Genomic DNA, 21,320 nt, shown 5'->3' on the forward strand with positions numbered 1-21,320 from the left:
ATTGCTCCCCTAAGGAGCCTCTTTAATACCATCGCAAAATTTTAATGCCACAGATATACTGTGCATCTGCTTGTACCTTATGGTCCTTTGGAGGGCCTCAAATGATTGTGAAAGCTCAGGTCTCTCTCTCTCTCTCTCTCTCTCTCTCTCTCTCTCTCTCTTTTTTTTACCTCCCAGGAACAAATGTTTGCCCTCACTGACAATGCATGCATGATAGCTACCTTTTATATAGCATTATGGTATCTCATTCTATGAGGGTGTGATAACTTGTATAATGAACCCCTACTACAGAAACTGTGGCTTACTTGTTACACACAACTTACTTGTTAATAGTTGAATGATAATGATAATTGAATGGTGGTGGTAGTGGTAGTGGTGATAATGATGGTGGTGTGATTGTGTGGCCAGATCTTACTTGTTATACACAACTACAACAACCCCTTTGTACTTGTCAAGAATCACTTCCTCCACCCAAAAGAATGAGATTCTTTTTTTTTTTTTTTCTTTTTTGGTGTTGAGAATTAAACCCAGGGGCATTCTACTTTCTAGCTACACACCCAGCCTTGTTTGTTTGTTTGTTTGTTTGTTTGTTTGTTTATTTATTTATTGCAGTTCTGGGGATTGACCCCAGGTGCATTCTACCTTCGAGCTACATCTGCAGCCCTATTTTTTTAATTTTTAATTTTAAAATAGGGTCTCAGTCATGGAGGGCCTCACTAAGCAGCTGAGGTTGGCCATAAACTTGTAATCCTCCTGTCTCAGCCTCCCAAGTACTGGGATCATTGACTTCTGAGTAAGACAATAAACAAGAAATTCTCCAGGAACTCCAGATTGTGTCCAATGTCCACTGTTGGTTAGGATGACATCAAAGCCAGAGAGAAAGAAAGAAAGATTTTTACTGAGGATGTTTTTTTTTTCTTCTCTAACCCTTAAATAACTCTAATGCTATGCATGTGAAATACATTATGGCACATTCTCTAACAATTTCCGCCTCAGTAATAAATGTGGCATTCTAGTGGAGCAAGAACATCTGCTTCATAATTCTATGAAACTGGCTACAGAGCTGCCAGTGGTAGAATTTAGTTGGTTGGATATAACACTAAGCGGAGGGTGTGGGAGACAGAACAGTAGGTTTGAACCCAGGCTCAGCCACCAATATGACCTGGGGCAAGGGGTTTAACTTCTACAAGCCTCAGTTTCCTCATCTACTAAGTGAAGATAATAAATGCTAGACACCTTGCAGGGTGAGTGGAAGAGTTCAGTGAGCAAATGCATGTAAACAGCTAATGTCAGTACCTGGTCCAGAGTGAACATGGTAAATGGCAGCTGTTGACAGTGGTGATGGTGGTGCTGGTGGTAGTGATGGTGGTGGTAATAATTGCATGATGATGGTAGTAGTGGAGATAATGATGGCAGTATGATAGTGTTACACTGATTATGGTGATAGTGTTGATAATGATGGCAGTGTGATAGTGTGGCACTGATGATGATGGTGGTGGTGATGATGATGGTGATGGCGATGTTAACTGGGTGGTGGGGTGGTAGTGGTGATCATGATGGTGGTATGATAGTGTGGCACTGATGATGGTGATAGTGTTGATAATGATGGTGATGTGATAGTGTGGCACTGATGATGCTGGTGGTGATGATAATTGAATGGTGGTGGTAGTGGTAGTGGTGATAATGATGGTGGTGTGATTGTGTGGTCTGATGATGATGGTGGTGGCACTGATAATGATGATGGTGATAATTGTATAGTGATGGTGGTAGTGTTGATAATGATGGTGTTGGTGATGATAACTGGATGGTGGTGGTAGTGTTGATCATGATGATGGTGGTGATGATAATTGAATGGTGGTGGTGGTAATAATAATTGAATGGTGGTAGTGGCAGTGGTGATAATAATAATGATACAATATTAGTGTCACTGATGATGATGATGGTGGTGGTGATGATAATTGGATGGTGATGCCAGTAGGGGTGAGAATGATGGTGGTGTGATAGCGCGGCTTGATGATGATGGTGATGGTAATAATTGGATGGTGATTGTAGTAGTGGTGATGGTGGTGATGATGATGATGGTGGTGGTGATGATGGTGGTAATGATGATGGTGGTGGTGGTGATGATGGTGGTGGTGGTGATGATGATGATGGTGGTGGTGGTGATGATGGTGGTGGTGGTGATGATTGTGGTGGTGGTGTTGACAGTGATGGTGATGGTGGTGATGATGGTGGTGATGATGATGATGGTGGTGGTGATGATGGTGGTGGTGGTGATGATGGTGGTGGTGGTGATGATTGTGGTGGTGGTGTTGACGGTGATGGTGATGGTGGTGATGATGGTGGTGATGGTGGTGATGGTGGTGATGGTGGTGGTGGTGATGATGGTGGTGATAATGATGATGGTGGTGATTATGGTGGTGGTGATGATGGTGGTAATGGTAGCGGTGGTGATGGTGGTGGTGATGATGGTGGTGATGGTAGTGGTGGTGAGATGGTGGTGGTGGTGGTGATGATGGTGGTGGTGGTGATGATGTTTGTTATGGTGATGATAATTGGACGGTGGTAGTAGTTGTGGTGATAATGATGGTGGTGTGATAGTGTGGTACTGATGATGATGGTGGTTGTTAAGGTGGCCACGGCAACAGTGGCAGTGGTGGTATTTGAAACATGACAGGCTATAATGTGAATGAGAAATAGTTTTCTGGTTACATTGCAGTCACAGCTAAGAAGCAGTGACAGAAAGAGAGGAAGAGGATAGTAATTTGTTTATGGACATCAGGAAATTCAAAGAACCATGAGATAGAGGAGGAGCAGAATCATGAGAGGCCAAATATCTGGAAGACCTTTTGTCTCTGATTTTCGCTGTGATACTGAATCTCAGCAAGCCTCGATTATCCTCCTATAAAATGGGAGCAGGACCTTCTCTTGGAGTTGTAGTGATGGTCAAAGGAGACAGGTGTGTGGGATCCACTGGTGGTAGGCCAGTCTAGTATGTGTTGGCTTTATTCATGAAAGCGGTATTCAATAAATAGCTGGACACCAACAGACCCCTCTCTGTATTTCCTTTCTTTCTTTTGACTGTTTATGGTGGCTACCCATTCACTGCGAGATACACAAATTCCCATAGTCATGGAGCAGATCACACCATCCTGCCACCCACCATTGTTTCAGACAGCTCCTGCCAGCCTAGACCTTTGCCTCCTCCCGCAGAAAGTCCTCCCTGCCTGATCTGGCCCACCCACAACTTCCTTTTTTAACACTTTCTGAACCACATAATTTATAAGACCAGTTCACTAATGCTTTTCATATCTGAAGATGTATAATATTATTTATTTTACATGTAAGCGGTTTTCATTATGTTTGCCTTATCGCCTTAACAAATTAAAGCTCTATTAAGTCAAGAATTTATATATGTGTATAGATTTAATCTCGACTTCCTTCCTTTACTCCTCTTCTTTTGTAGCCCTCTCAACACACACAATTTTTCACTATGCTGAACGTACACTGTGCGTTGAATAAGCAAAACTGTAAACTGTATTTGGATTTTTTTTTTACCTAAGTCCTGCGTTTTCTCTTATTCCCTTTCCTTCAACCAAGCATTTCCCATATCATGTGCCTTCCACTATATAGAGATAACAAGCTTTTCTGTTTATGTATGTAGTGACCTGCTTGTGAAAATAAATGTGTTACAATGTGGGGCCTGGGACACCTGATACCATTTGAACCTCAGAACATATTAATTGATTCAGCCCTGTCTGTGTGGAAATGATGATTTCTCCATTTAAATAAATGTACTCTACTGGCTTAAGAGACCCTGTTTCCAAATTTTAAAAAATATAAAAATAGGTCTGGGAGTGTAGCCCAGAGGGTAGGAGGGTTTCCAGGAACCCCATTACCACCATAAATAAATAAATAAATAAATAAATAAATAAATAAATAAATGTACTCTAGCAACTATAGTTACCAAAGTGAGCAACTGTATTCAGTCCTGCCTTGCTGACTAGTAGTGTGACCTCCTCTCCCAACCCCTGAAGTGATCTAACAATATTATAAAACCCTGGTCCAGAGAGGCCTCTATCCAGTGCCCCTTGCTTCTGCTGTTAATCGGCAGTACCACTGTATTTTTGTGCTGCTTTTTACATTTATTTCTACCCTCTTTCTTCTTAATTCAGTCTTCAATCCTATGATCAAGCCCTCTGTGTTAACAGTGGTGGTCATTTGGGGATCTCAACCTGCCCTTGACTGCCTGACTGCAAAAGCCTACGTCCAACTCCTAAAGACAGCATCGCCCATACCTGGGTGGGCACGGAGAGAAAAAGCCCACCCCACCCCTTTTGTTTGTGGCTTTGTCCGATGTTTCCACCAGCAGGCAGCTCGAGGCTGGCGAGTCTGTTCCTCACATTGTCTCATTCATTCCTTCATTGAGCCAGCCTGCCATTTGGTAAATGTTTATCAAGGGTGCGCTCTGTGCCAGGTGCTATTGCAGGCTCTGGAGAAGAATCGTGAGTCACACCACTAAGGCCCTGCCCTCCAAGAGCCGGCGTGCGAGCAGGAGCACACGCCTGACCGCGTTGTGTAGTTGGAACTTATGTCAGACTCTGAACTTTGGAAAAAGTCCACTTTCTGTGGCTCGGGAAGTACGCTGAGGCAGAGGATCGTCACTGCTTCCCCGAGATCAGGGTTCAGCAAACCCGTGACTCTGTGAAACTGCACATTTGAGTTTATGATTCATAAAATAAAAAGTTATGGCTCTCTGCAGATGTCCCAGATCCGATGATCTGTTTACCGGGTTCCCGAGGGGTGATGCAGTGTGGTGGAGAAGGCAGAGCCATGTATTGGTGGTTCCAGTCACTGCAGTTTGCTGCGCCTCTGTTTCCCCATCTATCTCACAGAGGGGTTGGATAATCTTAAGTTTCTGTCCAGTTCTGCAGTCTGTGGTACAGCAAGAGCAAGGTCCTTTTCTTGAAGAGCTATTGGCTTTATTTTAGCCGTAGGCAAAGCCAGGGCATCTGAGAAATACCAAGCCTCCGTTATGATATGTCTCCATGAAAACGCTGGCTGCCCTCCGTGTGTGAGTCTGCTGATGCCGTGCCACGGTCCAAAGTTAAATTTAGATAAAAATCAGTTAGTGGCTAAAAATACTCTCAGCTTTCCTGACAGGTTGTATCCATCATCATGGGAGGAAAAACAAGGAACTGGCTGCCTGGTGACAGGGACGGGGCCAGGCTGAGGGTGAGGTCAGGCCAGCCTGACTTGAAAGGACAGAAACGCTTCCTGGGAAGGCTGAGGCAGACCGTGGGAGGCTTCAGCCTCAGCCTGAGGGAACGTTCAAGTAGGAGGGAAAGGTGGCCAGGCCCCCTGAGTGACCCACACTACACATAACTTCTAGAAGTTTTCTTTTAGGGGATCTTGACCTCAATAAAACCCTGAAACAGCCTTTGCTGCTTCCTTAACCATTTGCCTAAAAGAATTTCTTCAGCCAAAAAAGCATATTTGAATGGCGTGGGAAGGTGAAGATTGGGTCGATAGTCTCCTGCAAGACACCAGTTGGCAGGCAATATGGCAGACTTGAGTTAGAACTCCAGCTGGGCTTAGATAACTGGTATGGCCCTGCCCTTCTGAGTCTTGCTCATCATGAAACTCAGGTAGAGCCACTCACCTGACAGGCTGTGGTAACAATGGCAGGAGCTGATCTAAGCAGAGTGGTGCTTAGCCCCTTGTAAACGCACAGCCGGTGTTCAACATTATGGCTCTAGTATTGTTAGGTCTCGCTGAGCTGAGCGAGGATTGGCTGCAGCCACTCTGGGGCATATGCCCGAGGGGGGATCATGGTGTATGCCGTTATCCATTCACAGTTTCTATCTGAGCTTTCCCAAGTATTAGCTCTATGAACACAATTAAATTCATCTTTCTGAAGCCAGTTCCCATTTCTCAGAAATGGTTAAGACACATACCTTGTAAAGTGACTGTGAGGTCATGAAATTACCATACCTGGAACACGGTGGGTATAAGCCCAGGGCACTGTGGTGTTCAGTAGAGTAAAAGCTGCTAATGTTAAAATTTCAAGTTTGGGTTGTCTGATTTGCGTCTCCTCTCGCCAAGATGCAGAATCTGTTACCCACCATTTGCAGCATGATTAGTTAGGAGGCCTCGGGAAAGTTGTCTGCCATTCTGGACTGCAGTGTCCTCTGTAAAATGGAAATAATTGTAGTGCCAGCTTCCTAGAGTTACTGTGACGATTGGATGACGTAATGCGTGGAAATCACTTCGCACACGGGGCCCGGCACACAGCGAGGCCCTTGCCTTCCTGCCCTCTCAGTTCTTTGGGGACTCAGTTGAAGAGAGCCATCCTGTGCTGACCTAAAGTAGTGTTTTGTTGGCCCACTGGCTCTCACTCGAGCCCCCTCTGTCTCTCTGCTGCTGCTGCTGTCTGTGCTCCACTGCTCTGCTGGCTGCCAGGACAGAGAGAGAATAGTCAACTTAAAACAGGCATCCATCACCCGATCAGAGGCATGAATGACACGGGCAGAAGCCTGTTGCCCGGTGTCCCTGGCAGTGTGGCTTCGGTAGGGTGGGGAAGAAGGCCCTGTGGTGCGCCTCCCAGGACACAGAGCGCGGAGGCTCACTCTTCTCTCAGGGGCCTTTGGCCAGGAAAGCTGTTTCTCTCCCCTCCTGCTTTTCTGCTACAACCATTTAAGGCAGCATTGATTGGTTTTCCTGAGGTGCCGTGTGGGCATCTCCCCAGTCCCTAGACAGAAAAGAGGGTATGTTTGGCCTCTGGTGGTGACTGAGGGGTGGCTGCCCCTCCTCAGGCTCTTGTTGGCACTGGGGAAGCAGTTCTGAAATCTCCGACAGCGGCAGGCCAAGAAAGTTTGGATGTGGCCACAGGAACGCTTGGTTTCATCTGAAGACAGTCGGGTTTCGGGAGGCCAAGATCACTGGGAAGAAATGCGGCTTCGCGTTTACACTTGGCTTTGGGGGAGACTTGGAGTTATCAGTCTCAGCTGGCTTCAGGACAGAGTGGATTAACATTTATGAAATAATTGTCTCCAAATACACTAAACGCAGAAACCTGCTGTGGCTCCACAGGCACCCAGGGTGGGTCAGTGAAGAGGGCTCATCTAGCTGGGCTCCCTCTACAGTCCGGCTCCAGAGCCTGGCAGGTAGGAGGGAGGGACCCTGGACTGAGATGCTCTCGGCCCACCACTAATCAGCTGTGGGAGCTGCGGGCACCAAGAAAGGCATATTGCTTCCCAGAAAACCCCTCAGGACCCACCTCCAAGGTTTCTTTTCTCTCTTTCTCTCTTTCTTTCTTTCTTTCTTTCTTTCCTCCTTTCTTTCTTTCATTCTTTCTTCAGTACTGGGGATGGAACCCAGGGGCATTCTACCTCCAAGCTATACCTCCAGTCCTACTTTTACTTTCTTTTTTTCTTTCTTTCTTTCTTTCTTTCTTTCTTCTTTCTTTCTTTCTTTCTTTCTTTCTTTCTTTCTTTCTTTCTTTCTTTCTTCAATACTGGGAATGGAACCCAGGGGCATTCTACCTCCAAGCTATACCTCCAGTCCTACTCTTTCTTTCTTTCTTTCTTTCTTTCTTTCTTTCTTTCTTTCTTTCTAGCTGTGTGTGTGTGTGTGTGTGTGTGTGTGTGTGTGGTGCTGGGGATGGAACTCAGGGGCGTTCTACCTCCAAGCTACACCCCCAGCCCTATTTTGCATTCTCTATTTTGAAACAGGATCTCACTGAGTTGCAAAGGGCCTAAGTAGCTGAGGCTGTCCACAAACCCATATCCTCCTGTCTCTGCCTCCCAAAAGATGGGATTACAAGTGTGCGCCACCATGCTCGGCTTATTTTTTTATTTTTAAAACAGAGTCTCACTGAGTTGCAAAAGGCCTCACTAATCAGTAACTGAGGCTGTCTGTGAACCTGATATCCCCTGTCTCAGCCTCTCAAATGCTGGGATCACAAGCATGTGCCACCACACAAGGTTTCTTATGTAAGGGGCAGGAGGCCATGGCTAGCTAACTCTGAATTACAGCTTTTTATTTATTTCTATGTGAAGTTAAGCTAACTACACTCTCCCTTGAAAGTTAGCTTCCAAGTCTGTAAGAAGACACGATACAATTCTGTTTGTAGGGTCTCCCAAGAAGAGACACCAAGACACAGTGGACTAGGAGAATTGTCAGACAGGAATGTCAGTCCCACCTTGCTTGAAGGAGTGAGGGAGGGGAAGTTGGAAGAAAGGGCCCTATTGTCACCAAGAAGGGTCACCAAGGCATCCGGGAGATTTGCAGTCAAAAGTCACCTGTCAGCGGGGCGTGGTGGCACACACTTGTAATCCCAGCATTTGGGAGGCTGAAACAGGAGTATCTTGGTTTGCGGACAGCCTCAGCTACTTAGTGAGGCCCTTTGCAATTCGGTGAGACCCTGTTTCAAAAAAATAAAAAAGGAGAGCCGGGCGTGGTGGCACATGCTTGTAATCCCCGAACTTGGGAGGCAGAGACAGGAGGATCGCGCAGGCTCGAAGCCAGCCACACACACTGGCTTAGGAGACCCTGTTTCCAAATAAAAACATAAAAATAGGTCTGGGAGTGTAGCCCGGAGGTAGAAGGGCTTCCAGGAACCCCAGTACCACCAAAAAAATTTTAAAAATAAAAAATAAAAAAATAAAAAATAAAAAATGATAAAAACAGAGCTGGGGGTGTAGCTCAGAGGTAGAATGCCCCTGGGTTTCATCCCCAGTACTGCAAAAAAAAAAAAAAAAGAAGAAGTCACATGTTGGAGGAGTCCTGGATCTCCCGGGAATAGACTTGCCTTAGGACAAGTTATGTGACTGGCCTTGGCCCCTGGGACCCGACCATGGGAAGGACAGCCTGGTGCCAGCGCTGCTGCCACGGGCACTGCAGAACTCAGCAGCCGGGGCTCCTGGTCCATATCACTGCCTGTAGTTGGGGGTCTGCATAGTGCATTCTCATGTTGCCATCAACACCCACCCGGCAGGGAGGCTGTCAGGGCAAAGGATGAAAGATGTAGGGGTGGCAAGTTTTATTTTTAGGATGACATCTAAGTGTGTGTGGGTGCATGTGTATAAAGGAAGAATGCCAAGCGTGAACTCAGGAAGCTCAGGGGCAGGAAAGGACTCGGTTCAGGGTCTTCCAAATTACTTCCTGCGAATGACATAATTTTGTTTGTCTTTATGACCGAGTGAAATTCCATTGTGTGTATATATAAACCACATTTTCATTATCCTCTTACCTGCTCACAGGCACCTAGGTCATAATTTGGCTACTGTGGATTGTGCTCCTAGGAACATGAGTAGTGATATACATGAATCACTATAGTATCCTGACTTTAATTCTTGTGAAAAGATACCAAGGAGTTGCATAGATGGGCCGTAGGGTGGCTCGTTCCTAGTCTTTTGAACAACTTCCGTACTGATCTACAGAGTGGCTGTACTAATTTCACTCACATGTATGGGGAAGGGGAGGAGCAGGGTGAGAGCCGGAGGAAACGCACCAATGCTGTGTGCACGTGTGTTTGTATCACTTTGAACCTCACCATCATGCATCATTATAATGCACCAATAAAAGTATATTTTCAAAATACTTTCTTAATTTAATCCTTCCTAGGACCAAGGGACTCAGGTGCTTGAGGCTAGCAAGTTAGGATGTAGCAGGCCTAGGATATAGGCCCTAGTTGAAGTCTTGGGATATTAACATTTTATGGCCTGGTTGTTGTCGCAGGTTAAGGTAGAGATCATTAACCTCGAGGGCAGTGTATCTGGGCGGTTTTGTGCTGTCTCTCTGGCGCTCAGCATGGTTCCTGCACACAGAAGAAACTCACTCAACACGGCACAGATAAATTAATCCATTGACTTCAAGCCGAGCACTTTGAACGTGGATTCATTCTAGCACACCCGGATTCAATGTGAGCCTCCCCCAAGAGGCTTCCCAGACATACCGCTCCTGCGGGGAGCCTGGGATGTTCAGGTGAGAAGGACAGCTTCCCTCTTTGCTGCCCACCAAGCCGTGGCAGGAAAAGCCGCTGCGCATTGCGCTTTCTGGCTGAAGGAGCAGGATGCAACGCCCACAGTAGCAGCTCAGCCGAGAGTGTGGCCTTTCTTTCTTTAGAGTCTCCAGGCCTAAAGGGTCTTGGGAGGAGAATTCTGAGGCTTGGCTCTCAAATCAGGCATGTATTCTGTGGAGTGGGTCCCAGCCAACCGAAAGCCCCCTTGTTACCGTCCTTGCAACCGTTACCATGTTGTGGAAGTGGAGGACTGCCCATCGAGGCTCCGGGCAGCTGTCTCAACCCCCCTTCTGATGTGTGGCCTCTGCTTTGGCTTTCTCACCCTCAGCATGCGCTTAATTAGGCTGAGCCTTTGTTGTTCCTTGGCTGGGAGTTTTGCCATTCTGGCCTCTACAATTTTGGACAGGAAAAATGTGGATTTGAGCGGCTGGCAACTGGCACAATGCAGGACAGAGATGTTAGAGGGCATTCCCATGGCGTCAGCCTGGGCATTTCTGTTTTCCCAAGAATCAGCCAGACAAAGAGGACAAGTGGTTGCGGCTGTCACTGAGGACATAGCAAGGCTTTGATTCCCACTGCCAATGCCTTCCCCTGCTCAATAAAGACAACATTTCCATCAAACACCCAATTTTTAAGCTCATACCATACAGATGACAAACGAACAAGCCTTACTTTCTTACAGGGAGTGATCATTGGGAATGTTAGCTTGCGTTAAGACGATGCAAAAGAAGGTTATGGTGCTCGCGCTCTCTCTCTCTCTCTCTCTCTCTCTCTCTCTCTCTTTTATCCTTTATCCTCAAATAACATTTATTAACTGCTTCTTTTATGCCAACTATGTAGAATTTAGGCATAAATAAGACACAACCTCTGCCCTCAAGAAATGCACTGCTTCCAAGCCAGTTGTTCTGGTTACGTGTTGGCCTGATTAAACATTTAAAGAGGCTGTTTTTAAGGTTTGGGAGGACTCAATATGTAGGACAGCATGATAAGATCTGCCCAGCCAACAGGAAGCCAGGGCCATATATCAACAACGATAACGGCCATAAACTGAGGACTCATTTAGCTTGTTTCCATAAGATAGTCCAAAGCATATTCATGGGGATTATTTGTCTTCATGACCTGTAACCCCCCAAAATCAAGGGGAATTCTCTCCTTCGCACAATGGGAAGACAGTTAAAAGACTCCTTCAAAATCCTAGCAGTGAAGCCAAGGCTTGATTACTACAGAACCTTTTGTTTAGGAGGTAAACAGCAGCCGCCTTTGTAAATTAAAGGTGGCAAGAGAGTCTATTGATGGAGCATGAGCGTGTAAGTGGTGTTTGGCACATTTCCTGGGTGTTTACTAAACAACCAGTAAAAGTCAGTACTCTCATTCTTGTGACATTCTCATTCCCCAGCTCTGCAGGCAGCTGGCGCAAGGCTGTCCCCCAGGATCCATGGAGAATCTCCAGGAATCTGCAAGGGCCAAATGACACTGGAATTGGCATTGGCCAAGGTTGTAGCCAAATGGTGGCCCATCGGGGGAAATGACTGGGCATGCCAGTGTCTCACCAGAGCCTAGGAGAAGAAACAAGTCCCCTCTCTCTAGTCCTCTGAGTTGAGCCCTTGGCATCCTCTGGATTTGTTGCTGAATAGATTTGTGGCCCCTGTGGTGCTTAGAACTGTCAGCAAATGTGGTAGATGGGAGAAAGAGAACATATATCCTTCGTGGAAACGATGTGTCCATCTGGAACAGAGAGGGAACACGTTACAAAGTGCTGCTTTTTGAAGCTGCACACTCAGAAATAGAATGTGGCTAAGTGACAGATGGAACAGATGGGCCAGGGCTGTGCTGGATTTCAGAAAGGCCCTCCTTCCTGAGCAGAATTAATGGAGTTCAGGTCCTGGGCGGGTGAGCACACTCTTGGCATGCAGCTGTCTTGTGTGACTTGGGCTGCACTCATCTGCGAAACACGTTGGATCTGAGAGATGAGTCTTGGATCCTGGGTCATGTTAATGTCAGAATCATCTTTTATTAATTACATGAGACAATACATGTGAGGTGCTCAGAGCCTGGCACACAGCTCGTGGTCAGGAAATGTAATGCTCATCATCAACACCAGCATCTTCTTTTAGTTGATGGCTTTTTGCTTAAATCAGGGCTGTTGGGTTTCAAAATGGTATTTCAAAGGAACAGACCTTTATACTCTGTTTAAGACTAACCCCTCAAAACAGATCCCTAGACTGCCATTGTTATGGTTGTTAGAATATTCATTCTTTAGAATCTTCAATGAATTTTGCCTTTTAAAAAGGCATAAAATACTACATTTCAGCAAGATGTGCTTCCAAGATTCTCAGAATGGCAAATGGATTTAATATGGTCTCACAGAGACTGAAAGAACCCTTCTATTTTCCCATCAATCTTTTTTAAAAATATGGACATTATGATTATACATAATATTGGGATTTCTTGTTATATATTTGCATATGCACATACATAATTTAGCTAGTTTTATTCCACAGTACCTCCCCTTTTCTTCTTCTCTTTCTTTCCCTGGTCTCCTTTCCCTACTCTGCTGGTCTCCCTTCTATTCTCAAGAGACTCCCCCACCTCATTTCTTTCCTTTTTTGTTCCTTGCTAGTGTCTCTATATAAGAGAAAACTTATGACCCTTGACTTTCTGAGTCTAGCTTATTTTACTTAACATAATGCTCTCAAGTTTCATCCACTTTTTTGCAAATGACAGTTTTGTTTCTTATGGCTAAACTTAATTGCATATATATATAATATATGCATATATATATTCATATATGTGAATATATAGATATTCATATTTCCCCTACCTAGTCATATGTTGGACACCTATGCTCCTTCTATAACTTGACTATTGCGAATTGTATATACTATACATGTATACCCACTATAAACATGGGTATACATGTATAGTATGTTGACTTTAATTCTTTTGGATAAATACCAAGGAGTGGTGTAGCAAGGTTGTATGGTGGTTTTCATTCCAGGTGTTTTGAGGAACCTCCATACTGATGTTCATAATGATTGTACTAATTTATAGACCCACCAACAGTATATAAGAGTTCATTTTTATTCACATCCTCCCCAGTGAAACCCTTTTTGAGAGGAATTCTAGAGCTGATATCAGGCTCAGAAGAAAAGTCTATTGTGATTGATTAGTAATGTCTGTCACTGTGTGGGAGAATGACGAGTGGCATGATTGGTTAGTGATGTCTGTCACTGTGTGGGAAAAGGGCGGGTGGCATGTGTGCCATGCATTCACTGTTTCTCCCTTTACAAAGGAACTTCTAGGCCCAGCCTTCCTGGTGAAGATGAGTTCAAGACTTATTCCTGCAGACATTGCCATGCTGGGGAGCAGCTGAGATCTGAGCAGCTGTTTATCTTCCCTGTCATGTTTCTGGTTTCTGGTTGTTTGCCTTTTAATAAGAGGTCAGTGAGTGAGGGCTCCTCCACATCTGCAGGGAGTTTCCCGCAGAATTGGGATGTGTAAAGTAAACCCACAAAGTCAAAGCCCCAAGCACAGGCTGGAGAGATTGTTTCCCCCTTTGAGGTCACCTTCTTGTACAAGGGTATGGGGCCAGGTTGTAGAAGCATGATGTAGAAGGCCAGTCATGGCTGGACCACAAAGAAGCACAGTCAGCAACAACAAAACATTCCCAAAACTGAAGAGAAATCACCTCGGTGGGTGGTTTTTGTGCTATAATCCATTAGGGGGAGGAAATAAAGCAATTGCTGCTATGTCCCATTCTACCAACATGAAGGGGCTCATACTCTCCTCTCTCTTGCCTACAAATGTTTAGGCTGCTGGGACCTATTTAATCAGTTAAGTGAGTTAGGGCAATTGTTTTTCAATTTTTAAAATAAATATAAATGTTCTGGCCTTGGTCTGAGTGGTAAAGATATGTGGAGAGAAGTGGTTGATAACAAATACATTAATATTCTTTGTTATAATTTTGTAATATTTCATTAAATATGAAATTCAGTTATTTAAATGTAAAAGAAGTTAAATTCAAGTTATTAAAATGTTAAAGTTTCTGCTGCTTGTGATGGCGCACATTTGTAATCCCAGCATTTGGGAGGCTGAGACAGGAGGATCGCGGTTCATGGATAGCCTCAACTACTTAGTGAGGCCCTTTGCTACTCAGTGAGACCCTGTTTCAAAATAAAGAACAAAAAATAGGTCTGGGGTATAGCTCAGAGGTAGAATGTCCCTGGGTTCCACCCCAGTACCAAAGAAAAAAAAGAGAAAAAAGGAAAGAAAAGTTAAAGTTTCTAATTAGCAATGTTTAAAGCATTTTAGCTTGATTTTAATGTCTAAGGTAAAAAGTAAAGTAGCCATTTAGGTGTAGTTGATTTTTTCATTTTTTTGTTCCTGGGTATTGAGTTCAGGAGAATTCTACCTCCAAGCTACACCTGCAGTCCTTTTTATTTTTATATTTGAAACAGGGTCTTGTTATGTTGCTGAGGGTCTCACTAAGTTGCTGGGGCTAGCTTTGAACCTACGATCCTCCTATCTCAGCCAAGTACAGGGATTACAAGTATGTGCCACCATGCCAAGCTGCAACTGGTTTTCCTTAAAGCTGAGGTTCCGTAGTTGGAATAGTTGGTGTTACCACTGGCTATTAATTATATTTCTTTTTTTAACCATATCTCGGTTTTAAAGCACCACATGTTTAAAGAAACAATAGCTCTCAAGGAATTAGACTTTTTAAAAGGCACAAAATACTATATTTCTACATGATGTGCTTTTAAAACCCAAATCTAACAATTCATCATTTCTGCTCCTCATACTGCTGTTAAAGTCATGACTTACTTCCCTTTATTTGGTAACTCAGATACAGTTCCCAAAGTAATTTAATTCCAATCTAATTTTTCCATAAGAAATAATAGAGATTTCTATTCCAGGTACACAAACTTGTCAAAATGAGCTAGACTTTCACAGTGTCATCAGGGGAAAATGCTGTTAGTAAGGTCAACTGGAAGTGACTTTGATCACATTTATGCATATGTTTATGGAGGCCAAGGGCTGTGTTGACATGGGTGACATAAGGGCATTATTTGCTTAAGGACCTTTTCTTATTTTCCAACCCTTTCCAGGCCTTAGGACTGTCAGTATTTGTGTGTGCATATGTACATGTGTGTGTGTACAGCCATGTGTGCTGGGGGTCTGATTTGGTAGAGAAGACCTACAATGACCACCCTGGTTCTGGGCTAGGCAGAGGAAGGCTGTGCGTGCAGAGATGGCTCGGCTGGTACAATGCTGAGTCACTTTCCTAGTTCCATGCCTATAAAAGTGAAGCAGCCATTTTCTAACCCAAGGGAGGACTGTGGGAGGTAGAATCTGCCGGGACCCTGGCATGTAGGTCATAAAACAGGTGACCATTCCACAATCCAGATGAACCCAGAGTCGAGCCTGGGACAGTGCTGCTTGGGGAGGCGAGCCCAGGAGTAGGCCAGGCCTACGGCACCAGGCGGAGACCTGCCCCTGGGGCTGGACTCCATCGCCTTGCCACTGCAGGAGCAAAACCACAAATACTTGCCTTTTGAGCTAATCCCCAGCTCACACGGATCAGCTAGTTAATGTGTAAAAAATTGTCCTAAACTGAAACTGGATAAACTGGTCTGGCCTGATACATAGCTAAGAGGTTTCTCAGCCGGGATGGGGTGACAGAGCCCTTGGACACTCTGGGCTGGAGAGGGCTGAGATACCTGGGGGACATTTCTGGAAGGGTGTGTGTATGTGTGTGTGTGTGTGTGTGTGTGTGTGTGTGTGTGTTTACACACACAGGCATGTGTGCCTGAGGGCTCTGATTTGGCTAGGAAATGGTTTATTTGAAGGTCAAACTGGGCCCCACTCTGAATTTTCACTCTCTGTGGGCAAGTGTCCAGGCCTCCTGCCCTTCTTACCTCCATCCCCATACAAATCGGTGGTGCTCATAACTACCTTTAAGGATTATGAGGATTCAGTAGAAAAAGCTGTTCAAAAAACATATTTCCCTTCTCTCTCCTATTGCTCAACTGTCTTTCCCTCAAAAATTTTCTTATGTCCTTATTTCTCTAAGAACCAGGCTCAAAGTGCATTTTTTAAATTGACACGTGACGGTACACAGTTATGGGGTCTAATGTGATGTCTCAGTGCATGTACACATTGTATTATGTTGAAGTCAGGGTGATTAGCATATCCATCACTTCAAACTTTATCATTCCTTTGTACTGACAACATTCAATATCCTGCCTTCCATTTTTTTTTATTTTTCAGTATTGGAGATGGAGCCGGGGCATTCTACCTCCGAGCTACACCCCCAGCCTTATTTTTTATTCTTTATTGTGAAACAGGGTCTCACTGAGTTGCAAAGGGCCTCACTAAGTAGCTGAGGCTGTCTGCAAACTGTGATTTTCCTGTCTCAGCCTCCCAAATGCTGGAATTAGAAGCATGCGCCACCACGCCCGGCATCTACTTATTTATTTACTGTGACACTAGGGATTGAACCCCAGGGTGTTCTAAGTCTGCATTCCACCCCCAGTCCTATATTATTTTTTTTTATTTTGAAACATGCTTTCACTAAGTTGCCGAGGCTGGCCTTGAACCTGTGTCCTCCTGTCTCAGCCTCCCAAATACTAGAATTTATAGATATGTGCCACTGCGTCCACCTGCTTCTACCTATTCTGAAATATGTGATGCCTTATTACTAATGATAGTCACTTTCCTGGGCACCATGGTTATAGACACTGACGTGTCAGAACTTTGGGCTTTGAATCCCAGAGTTACCTCAATTGACTTTTGACCTTGAGCCAGGCCTCGGGCTCCCCCAGGTGACCAGACACCCCCTGTTCTGTCCTTTGTGGATGTTCTGCAGTAGCACAGGGGAATCCGAAGGCAGATTGCTTACATGTGACATGACCAATTCTCTTTGTACCCGGGTGTAAACCACCTGTAGATATCAGGGAGTTGCACAATGCCTCAGTTTCGACTACTGAGTGGAATCTAGAATCAGGCCATGAGGTAATGCCTAGAGTATGTGGCCTGCTATAAATTAATATGCGGATTTGCCGTGCAGGGAGGTTCTTTCTGCTCTGATTTCTCCTTTTATGGTGTCTTTAGAGAAAGGCAGGGAGGCTGCTAGGCAGTTGACAGAGAAGTTGCAAACACCCGAATTCAGCACAGCAGGATGGATTCGAGCTTGCTCTTCGTTTCTGAGCTAGTTTAATATTTGGGTTTGGCTAATCTGTGTCTGAAGTTGGAATGTTTGACCCCCACCCAGACACCTGGTGGGCTGGAAGAAGAGGGAGAAATGAGACAAGGTAGAAAAGACCTTTCAACTGGAACCACCAGAGGGCGCTGGGTGAGACTGGAGTCTCTAGCCAGTGTGGTCAGATTGAGGCCACAGGTTTACTGTTATCTGGAGACCAGGGCAGAGTTCTGGAGCCGTAGGGGATACACCCCTTTCGGGTGACATGGGTAGGGACTGCTTGGCAGAGTAGACTACTCACCTTAAAAGAAGAAGAGGCGGTAGTCCCACAATTCCCTTCCAGGGCATGCCCCAGTGACCTAGGACTTCCTAAAGGCCCCAGTCTTTTTCTTTTCCTTTTCTTTCTTTTTTTTTCCTCTCTCTTTTTTTTCCCTATACTGGGGATTGAACTCAGGGCCTCAGCACAGGCTAGGCAAGCAATCTGTTACTGAGCTACATCCCCTCCCATTCCTTTAAAAAATATTTGTTTATTTATTTATTTATTTTTTATTATAGTGTTGGAGATTAAACCCAGAGGCATTCTACCTCTGAGTTACATCCCCAACCCTGTTTTTTTTTTTTAATATATATTCTTTATTTTGAAACAGGGTCTCACTAAGTTGCAGAGGGCCTCACTAAATAGCTGAGACTGGTTATGAATCTGCAATCCTCCTGTCTCACCCTCCCAAGTACTGGGATTACAAATGTGTGCTACCACACCTGGTTCAAAAATTTTTGTTTGGAGACAGGGTCTTGCTATGTTGCTGAGGCTGGCATTGAATTTGTAATCTTCCTGCTCCTGTGGAGCTGGGACTACAGGCATTCTCTATGGTGCCTGGCCAAAGGCCCTGCTTGTTAAAGCTCTCCCAGCTCTCACTGTCACTATCCTATGAACTTTACCACGTGAGTCTTTGAAGAAGATAGATGCAACATCTAAACTATGAGCCTCGATGTCCTAAGTTGTGAAATGGAAGTAATGAAAGTATCCACCTCATGGGGATATTAGGAGGACTGGCTATTAAACATGTACAAAGCACACAAGTGCTCAGTAAGTCTTCATCATTCTTGACATTGGTCTGATTTCCCAGGCCCCCGTGTCAGCATTTGGACATGTTGGTGCTTAATCGATATTTACAATTTGCTTCGTATTTCAAGTCCCTCGACCTGGACCGAGTGCTTCCTGAGGAAGGAAGGGCAGCAGTGCTGTGCTGCGCACGCTGGGTTTATTTCATGCTAGGATGGACCTCTTCTCCCCCTTCATAGCTGAGAAACCTAAGATTCAGAGAGGTTAAGCCACTTGTTAAAGGGCACTTTAAGGACCAAGATGTGGTAGAAGTCCTGGGACTCCCAGGACAGTCTTGAGCAGAGTCTGAAATGCCACCTACCATGTAGCTGCAAGGTTCTGAGTGCTCCAGCCAAACCTTCAGGCTGAGCTGGTGGATACAGTTCCCACTGAGCTGGAAGCCCGCTCTGCAGCCTCACTGCGGTGCTCCTGGGCCGCGCTGACCTCCCACTGCCCAACTGGCTGGGGAAGCTCCGTGTTGGAGCCTTCATGAGCTGCTAGAGGCTTCTCGCAGCTTTACCTGGGTTTCAGTTGTGAACATGGGGTGGGAGGCTCTACACTGGTCCCCAGGATTCCTAGGTGGATATGTACATCATGGCTTCTCCTATTTAATTTCTTTTTTTCTCCTTTATCTTCTTTCTCTCCTTTTTCTCTTTCCTTTTTGCTTATTTCTTTAACTGTATTTCTTTTAGAATAATGACCCTTATGGTCTAATTTTTTTATAATAGCATGTGTCCTTTATAAAAAAAAACTCAAACAATCCAGTTGAGAACAAAGAAGAAGAGTAAAAATCACTCCAAATCTCACCACAATAATTAACATGTTAATAGTAGGCGAACATAGTTCTAGCCACCTCTAGCAAGAGAGAAAGAGAAATAAAGAGACAGAGAGAGTGCATCAGTGAGCCAGATGGAGAAGCTGATACATCATTTGATTGATGGACTGAAATGCTCTCTGTGCATATATTAAAAAAAAGGGACAGTAGACTTTATTTAATAACATCTACTAAATCCCATTTTCCTTCTGGAGTATAAAAATAACGTAGCCGCTGAGGTTTTAAAATATGCTCGGGCGGCTGGAACAGAGAGGTCTGTTACAGAGACGGCTGTGGGAATTGTGAGCCATCATGCTACACGTGATGAACGGCATGAAGACGCCAGGCGTGTCCCCGCTCAGTCCTGGGGCCTTGGAGGGCCATGGAGGGCCAGTGCCCAAGAGGCCTGACAACACAGAGCAAGCAGCGAGCTGCAGTCTGGGCACACGGCCGGCCTCCTCTGACCTCCTGTTGAAATGTCCCCACACAGTTCAATGTGGTCCCCTCTCTGAACTCCCCCTTCTCTCCCTGGCTCCCCTTCCCTGCTGCCCGGCTTGGTCACTCATGCCTTGCTGTGTTGGACAGAGCTCAGCCTTGACCACAAGCAGCACCCGCCACACCCAGTCACACCGGTTGGCCCCAGGACAACCTCTGGACGCCCCCTCACCCTCCTGGTGAGTTCTCTGCGGGGCTTTTCTGTGCCCAGCCTACCCAGCCCCTCAGGTAGCTGATACTGCATTTCAGAGGGGACTGGAGGTATCTGAGTTTATTACTGAGGCTCCCTTCCTCCCTCCATCCACTTCTACATATAAAAACAGGTCCTGAGAGAGTGGCCTTTGCCTCACCCTGACTGGCTCCAGGGCCCCTCACCCCAGGGCTTTTGTACCTGTTGAGCTCATGGTATCATAACTAGAAGGAAAAAATTCTTTCCTGGACAAAACCCACCCCTAAAATGCCCTGTCCTGCCTGTTCTGTTTGTCTCTATAATGATTATTACCATGCACTTTACATTGGCTTAAAACAGAAACGATTCCCAGTACTCAGGAGGCTGGGTCAGGAGGCTCACTCAGGTTCAAGGCCAGCCTCGGCAACATTGTGAGGCCCTCAGCAATTTAGTAAGGCCCTGTTTCAAAATTAAAAATAAAAAGGACTGGAGCTATAGCTTGAAGATAGAATATGCCTGGGTTCAAATCCCAGCACCAAAAAAAAGAAAAAAAAAATAGGAAATTACTTTCCCACTGTTCCAGAGTGCAGGAGTTTGAAATCAAGGTGCGAGCAGGGTTGGGTTCTTCTGGAAGTTCTCGGGGAGAGCCCTTACTCTTGACTCCTCCAGCTCCTCAGGGGCCAGCGATGCTTGGCATTTCTTGGTTTGTGGACACATCATGGCCATCTCTCCCTCAGCCTTCACAGAGTCCTCTTCCCTGTGTGTCTCTGTGACTCAGATCTCTCTCGCTCTCTGTAAGTCTCTGTTTAAGATACCTATCATTGAATTTAGGGCCACCTCCAGTCCAGCATGATCTCATCTGGGGGTGCTTAATTATATCTGCAAAGACTCTAAACAAAGCTATCTTCATAGGGTTCCAGGATTAGAACTTGAGCAGAGTGGGCTTCCAGCTCAGTGGGAACCTCTCTAAAAATGTCAGAGCCACTTCGCCGGGAACAGATGCAGGGCACCAGCTGGCGGCTTCCTTCTGAAACCTGTGTCCTGCTCGACGCCTACCACCATGCTGGGCTTCTGTTGTTTTTCGCTAGGCATGATAATTTACTTATTTATTATTATTTTCTAAATATTTGGTACTGGAGATTGAACCCAGGGGCATTCTATATCTGAGCTATACCCTCAGCCATTTTATTTTATTTCATTTTGAAACAGGGTGTCAATAAGTTAACTGAGAGTCTCACTAAATTGCTGAGGCTGGCCTCAAGCTTGAGACCCTCCTGTCTCATCCTCCCAAGTACTGAGATTACAGGTGTGTGCCATCATGCCTGGTTTAGGCATGCTAGTATTAAAAAAAAAAAAAAGTAAATTGCGTGAGAATTTCTCTAGTCTCCAGTAGGAGGGTAAAGGTATTTTTCTATACTCCAAAAAAAAAAAAAAAATATGGAAATTGGATTGAGTGTTCAGAGAGATTTATTTTGCTCCCCACCATGGGTGCTGTTTGCTGTGCATTATAAGATC

The sequence above is a fragment of the Muscardinus avellanarius genome (assembly GCF_963383645.1).
Source record: "Muscardinus avellanarius genome assembly, chromosome: 3".
Lineage (NCBI taxonomy): Eukaryota > Metazoa > Chordata > Mammalia > Rodentia > Gliridae > Muscardinus > Muscardinus avellanarius.